The following is a 7,624-nucleotide window of genomic DNA, read 5'->3' on the forward strand; positions in this document are numbered from 1 at the left end:
GTCTCCCAACAAACTCCCCCTTCACTCCGGCATGGGGTGTGTCATGGCAAGACTCGAACCCATGACTTTATGCTACATGGGTCGAGCTCTTACCATTAGATTAGGAATTGTATTTTGTAGGATATTATTTTTATTTATACTTTATCATAGAAAATTGATGTATATTCCAGATCTGTCTGGAACATTCTAGAAGCTTCAAGATTATTCCTAAAAACACTATAAAAGGAGGCACAAGGCATTGTTTTGAACCAAATTGGTTCAACGCCAGTCTTAAGCCTCTTAGCCGCTTGTACTTATCTTTTCACATAATATATAGCTGCTGTCATCATCTCTCTCATTCTCGCTATCTCTCTCTCTCTCTCCTCTTCTCACTTCCTCTCTCGGGAATCTTACGCAGTCCCGTCCTCTTAGTACTAATAGTACTGCTGTTCTTAGTACTAATTCCATCTCTGTTTTAGTACTATTCCTGACAGTTTGAACCAATTTTTCCTCTAGCCTACTTGTCACTCTCCCTCATCCTCCTACCCTTTTCCCTATACTATGGCTACTGTTAGCGCCCAAGAATACCAATCCGTTTTCTCCGAGCTACAGTGCCTAAAAGAAAAGTTTGTTGCCCTGGAACAAGAAAACCAACGGCTGATAGGGGATCTGCAACAAATCGCTCTAGAAAAACAACAAACACAACAACAACATGGGGAGTTAGCGTTACGGGTACAACAACTCGAAGCAGCGTTGCAACAACAAGGATCCAGTCCCCAAGGATTTCATAAAGAGCCCAAGATTGGACTTCCTGTGAAATTTGATGGAACGCGTTCGCAATTCCGGGGATTCCTTAATCAGGTACGCTTAGTCATCCAGATGCATCCTTCCCGATATCCCACTGATGCATCTCGAGTCGGCCTAATAGGCACGCTACTTAGCGGCTCAGCCTTGGCATGGTTTGCTCCGCTTCTAGAAAAACAATCACCTTTACTTAATAACTTTGAAGATTTTATTGGTGAGTTTAAAGCCTGCTTTGGAGACACCGACAGCATCAGGACGGCGATCAACAAGATCCGGCGATTGCGTCAAGGCGATCGTCCAGCCTCTGCCTACGCGGCGGATTTCCGCCTACTTGCTTCAGATATACCCTGGGATGATCAAGCACTAATGGAGCAGTTTCGCTATGGCTTGCGAAACAATGTCAAAGATCTACTTCTAACTTTCCCCGAAGAACCAAAGTCTCTTACGGAGGCAATCAGTCGAGCAGTTCGATGTGACAACCGCCTTTTTGAACGGCGTTCAGAACGTCAATTACAGATACCACGCTCTAGGCCAGAGCCCACTTACGCCGCAGTCGCGGCTAAACCGTTTGCACGAGACACACCTCAAGCAAATACTTCGACACCGATGGAGATCGATACCATGCGTCGACGTGGCCCGTTATCGGAAGAAGAAAAGCAACGACGACGTGCCAATCGATTATGTCTTTATTGCGGTGGACCAGGACATATCGCCATCAATTGTCCCCATAGGCCAAGAAGACAGGTAAATCAAATCGTCGCCTGTACTAAACCCGAGTCAATTCTTCCCTTTGGAGTGTCTGATAGTATTAATAGTACTAATAGAGTGTCAGATAGTATTCATAGTACTAATAGCCCAAGTATCTCAAATAAATTTGAAATCCTTAGTCAATTAGATGAAGAGTTAAACGATTGAGTCCAGCCAAAATAGGAGCCATTTGGTTGGACAGCAGCCCTAGATCTGTACAGCCCATTAGTGGTTCCATTCCTTCCAAGCAAGTTAGCAATGTGTTCCTAGCCCAAGTCATTGTTAGTACTAAAAGTACTCCCCCAGTACCCGTCCTAGCACTTTTAGATTCCGGAGCTAATTCCTGTTTCATGGATCGAAATTTTGCCCAAGCTTCTCAGATATCCTTAAGAAAACTTCCTTGTCCCGCATCTGTAGTGGTCATTGATGGTCGTCCCATTGCTTCCGGGAATATTGTAGAAGAATCAGAACCCATTCAAGTTGTCCTAGGTAGTTTTGTGTGTATAATATCATTTAATATAATTAGTAGTCCAGAGCATCCCATTGTCCTAGGATTACCTTGGCTTGAATTACATAATCCAGCCATAGAATGGAGAACAAGAGAAGTCCGATATCGACCACCCCAAGAATCAACTCACCGAGTTTCGACCATTTCACTCCATCAACTACGCGAAGAAGGACCCAAGGAGGCAATGTTCCTATTTGCCATATCAGTACATCCTTCTAGCACTATTAAGAAGGACTCCTCAATACAACTTCCGGCAAAATATCATCCTTATGCCGATGTATTTGACAAGGTAAAAGCCGGTACCCTTCCTCATCACCGTCCCTATGACTGTCCCATCGATTTACAACCAGGAACTGAGCCACCATGGGGACCAATTTACAACTTGTCACCCACCGAGTTAGAAGTCCTTCGAGCCTACATAGAGGAGAACTTGGCAAGCGGGTTCATCCGTCATTCGAAATCTCCGGCCGGTGCACCCATCTTCTTTGTCAAGAAGAAAGATGGCTCACTTCGTCTTGTCGTTGATTACCGCGGATTGAATAAAGTCACCATCCGGAATAGGTATGCACTTCCTCTTATATCAAGTCTTTTAGAGCGAGTTAATGGTGCCAAGTTTTTTACTAAAATCGACCTACGAGGAGCGTATAATCTCGTGCGGATCCGACCGGGAGATGAGTGGAAGACCGCTTTTCGCACGCGGTATGGGCATTTCGAGTATACTGTTATGCCGTTTGGCCTAACCAATGCACCCGCAGTCTTCCAACACATGGCAAATGATATATTCAGAGACCTCTTGGATATCTGTTTGATCATTTATCTGGATGATCTGTTGATTTATTCGAAGACCCAGGAAGAGCACGATTCTCATGTACTATTAGTACTAAAGCGACTCCGCGAGAATGGTCTTTATGCCAAGCTAGAGAAATGTAGCTTTGACTGCAAGCAAGTGGAATTTCTAGGCTACGTCATCTCCTCAAAGGGCATCGCCATGGATCCAACTAAAATCCAAACTGTACTAGAGTGGCAAATTCCACGGTCGGTACGAGATGTACAATGTTTTCTAGGCTTTGCTAACTTCTACCGTAAGTTTATACAGGATTACTCGAAGATTATTTTACCTCTCACACAACTTACGAAGAAGGGCCAAGCATTTCTTTGGTCCATCGAAGCAGATATGGCTTTTCGGCATCTTAAGAAAGCCTTTACATCAGCACCGATTCTAGCTCATGTGGATACAAGCAAACCATTCATCATGGAGGCCGACGCATCAGATTTCGCCCTCGGTAGCATCCTTTCTCAACAAGGCGATAAAGAAGAGTTGCATCCGGTGGCTTTCCATTCGCGCAAATTCAATGTCGCAGAAATCAACTACGAAATACATGACAAGGAGTTATTAGCCATCGTGGATTCATTTGTACAATGGCGGCATTTCTTAGAGGGCTCTCCACATCAGGTCATTGTCTTTAGCGATCATAAAAATCTTGCTTATTTTCAGAACGCTCGCGTACTAAATCGACGGCAAGCTTGGTGGGCGCAATTCCTCACGCGTTTCAACTTCGAAATCACGTATCGACCGGGGAAGCAGCAAGGAAAAGCAGATGCGCTATCACGGCGTTCATATCTTGCACCTCGTCCTGGTGACGCAACATTTGATAATCAAAAGCAAGTAATCTTGGGACCAAAACGATTGCACACGACGCGGATTTTTCACACCCCGATGGATTCACGGATTACCGATGACATACGTGCAACCTTGAAGACGGATAGTTTTGCTCAAGACATCCTGGCGCACATTGATACTTCTCGGGCATCCTGTTCTCAGTCTCAACAACCAGGTATCGACTACCGACAATTCGAATATCATGATGGTTTGTTATTCTTTAAAAAGCGCGTATATGTCCCCGATTGCTCCTGTCGCCTTCAAATCGTCCAACATTGTCACGACACCCATACGGCGGGACATTTCGGTAGTACCAAGACGTTGGAGTTAGTGCAGCGATCTTTTTGGTGGCCCCACATGCGCCGTTTTGTCGACGACTACGTTCGGACCTGTGATGCTTGCTGCCGAGCAAAGATGCCACGACACCATCCATATGGCTTGTTGGAACCTTTACCAATTCCAAGTAAGCCATGGCAGTCTATTTGTCTTGATTTTATTACAGATATGCCGGTCTCGAAGGGGTTCGATGCTATCCTAACTGTCGTCGATCGATATACGAAGATGGCACATTTTGTGCCATGTACTAAAGCCATCACTAGCGAGGAAACCGCCACTCTTGTTATGCGTGAGGTATTTCGGCATCATGGCCTACCAGACAGTATTATCAGTGACCGAGGCCCGCAATTTGTCTCCAAATTTTGGTAGCATCTCTTCAGGATGCTCAAGGTCTCCTGCAACCTCTCCTCCGGCTACCATCCGCAAACTGACGGACAGGCGGAACGAACAAACCAAACGTTGGAGCAATATCTCCGGTGTTTCCTGAATTATCAACAGGACGATTGGGCCGAGATTCTCCACTTTGCGGAGTTTGCGTATAATAATGCTATTCACTCCTCGACTCGGGTCTCCCCATTTCTCGCTTATACCGGTTTCCATCCTCGCTGGTCGGTGATCGACACTCCGGAGCTACCTACCAACCCTCGTGCCGAGGACCATTTGGAGAGGCTACGCAAGATCCAGATGGATCTCTCTACTCACCTTCGTCATGCTCAACACACACAGAAGACTTATGCGGATTATCATCGGATTCCCTCCTCTTTTGCCATCGGAGATCGAGTATGGCTCTTACGTCGTCACATCAAGACTACTCGACCGTGCGACAAGTTGGATTATCGACGACTCGGTCCTTTCCGTATTACGGGGAAGATTAATGATGTCACCTTCCGCCTGGATCTCCCTCCGCAGCTTCAGATACATCCGGTTTTCCATTGTTCTCTTCTTGAACCTTATAAAGCAAACACCATTCCCGATCGTGTGACACCACCGCCGCCCCCGCTGGAGTTGGACGCCGGCCCGGAGTATGAAGTTGCTTCCATCCTCGATTCCAAACTTGTTCGCAACAAACTTTATTACTTGGTCGATTGGCTCGGTTATAGTCCGAGCGAACGTACTTGGGAACCCGTCGAGAATGTTGCCAATGCACAAGATCTTCTTGCTGATTTCCACCGAAAGTATCCGGACAAACCCAGTCCGCAGTTAGCGCCGACTCGTTCCACTCGTCGTCTTTAAGGGGGAGATAGTGTCATGGCAAGACTCGAACCCATGACTTTATGCTACATGGGTCGAGCTCTTACCATTAGATTAGGAATTGTATTTTGTAGGATATTATTTTCATTTATACTTTATCATAGAAAATTGATGTATATTCCAGATCTGTCTGGAACATTCTAGAAGCTTCAAGATTATTCCTAAAAACACTATAAAAGGAGGCACAAGGCATTGTTTTGAACCAAATTGGTTCAACGCCAGTCTTAAGCCTCTTAGCCGCTTGTACTTATCTTTTCACATAATATATAGCTGCTGTCATCATCTCTCTCATTCTCGCTATCTCTCTCTCTCTCCTCTTCTCACTTCCTCTCTCGGGAATCTTACGCAGTCCCGTCCTCTTAGTACTAATAGTACTGCTGTTCTTAGTACTAATTCCATCTCTGTTTTAGTACTATTCCTGACAGGGTGTCTTACTAGTCCAATCCTCTTCCGGCATGCATCCAGCTTGTCGGGTATCAGCACTTTGGTCAGCATATTTGACCCGTTCTCGGCCGTGTGGATCTTCGTCAGCGCGAACTCCTAGACATCTACTCTTTCCCGGATCCAGTGATACCTTCGCTGGATATGCTTCGTCTGGGAATGGTAGGCCACATTCTTAGCAATGTGGATGTCACTTTGACTCTCGCAATAGAGTCGGTATTCATCTTGCCGGATACCGAGCTCTCCGATGAAGTCCTTCATCCATAATATTTCCTTGCCGGCTTCCACAACCGCCATGTACTCCGCCTCCGTGGTTGACAATGCAACTGTCTTCTGCAGCCTCGACTGCCACGAAACAGCTCCCCCTGCATATGTCATTACATACCCGGATGTAGACCGGCTGGTATCCACATCAGCCGACATGTCCGAATCGGTGAAACCATCAAGTTGAGGTTTTCCGGAGCCGAATCGGAGACACATATTTGAAGTGCCCTTCAAATACCGGAGTATCCATTTGACCGCATTCCAATGCTCCTTGCCGGGATTGCTCATAAACCGGCTCACCACTCCGACTACGTATCCTATATCCAGTCAGGTACACACCATTGCATACATCAAGCTCCCGACGGCAGAGGCATATGGAATCTTCATCATATCCGCCTTCTCTGCTTTCGTCTTCGGGCTTTGCTTACCGGATAGCCTACAGTTTGCCGGAAGTGTCGATCCGAGCGGTTTTGCATCTGACATGTTGAACCGGTGAAGCATCTTTGTCACATACTTCTCCTGTGACAGCCACAATTGCTTCATTGGCCGGTTCCGGATGATATGCATCCTCAACATCTGTCTTGCCGGACCCAAGTCTTTCATTGAGAAGGTCCAGTTGAGAGCCTTCTTCAGCATCCGTATTTCGACTTGGTCCCGTCCGACGATCAACATGTCATCCACGTACAGAAGGAGTATCAGGAAGTCTCCTCCTTCGAACTTCTTCACAAACACGCAGTGATCGGCCTGCGTCTTGTGGTACCGTTGATCGGTCATGAAGGAGTCGAACTTCCGGTACCATTGTCGGGGAGCCTGCTTCAGTCCGTACAGGCTCTTCTTCAACCGCCATACTAGGTGCTCCTTCCCTTTCTCCACGAATCCTTCTAGTTGCTGCATGTAGATCTCCTCTTCGAGGTCGCCGTGAAGGAATGTCGTCTTCACGTTCAACTGTTCTACCTCGAGGTTCATGCTTGCCGCTATACTCAGCACCGTCTGGATGGAGGTCATCTTTACTACCGGGGCAAATATCTCGTCAAAGTCCACGCTACCATTGTCGGGGAGCCTGCTTCAGTCCGTACAGGCTCTTCTTCAACCGCCATACCAGGTGCTCCTTCCCTTTCTCCACGAATCCTTCCGGTTGCTGCATGTAGATCTCCTCTTCGAGGTCGCCGTGAAGGAATGTCGTCTTCACGTTCAGCTGTTCTACCTCTAGGTTCATGCTTGCCGCTATACTCAGCACCATCCGGATGGAGGTCATCTTTACTACCGGGGCAAATATCTTGTCAAAGTCCACGCCCTTTTTCTGCTGGAACCCCTTCACCACGATCCTGGCTTTGTATCTCGGGGGTTTCCGGCATCTCCCGGTTTCAACTTGTACACCCACTTGTTTCGGAGTGCCTGCTTTCCTTTCGGCAACTCCACCAATTCGTACATATGGTTCTCATGCAGGGAATCCATCTCATCCTGCATGGCACTTAACCATTTGCGGTTGTGGGTGTCATCCTTCGCTTCTTCGAAGCTTTCCGGCTCCCCCTCATCAGTCAACAGAACATGCTCTGCATCCGGAAATCTCTGGGACGCCCTTCTCTCTCTGAGAGGATATCTCCGTCTTCGGGCTTCGGTAACCGGCTCCTCCA

The sequence above is a fragment of the Azolla caroliniana genome, unplaced genomic scaffold (genome assembly GCF_043228905.1).
Source record: "Azolla caroliniana isolate FFs.n. ecotype wild unplaced genomic scaffold, voAzoCaro1.0.p SCAF_10, whole genome shotgun sequence".
NCBI lineage: Eukaryota > Viridiplantae > Streptophyta > Polypodiopsida > Salviniales > Salviniaceae > Azolla > Azolla caroliniana.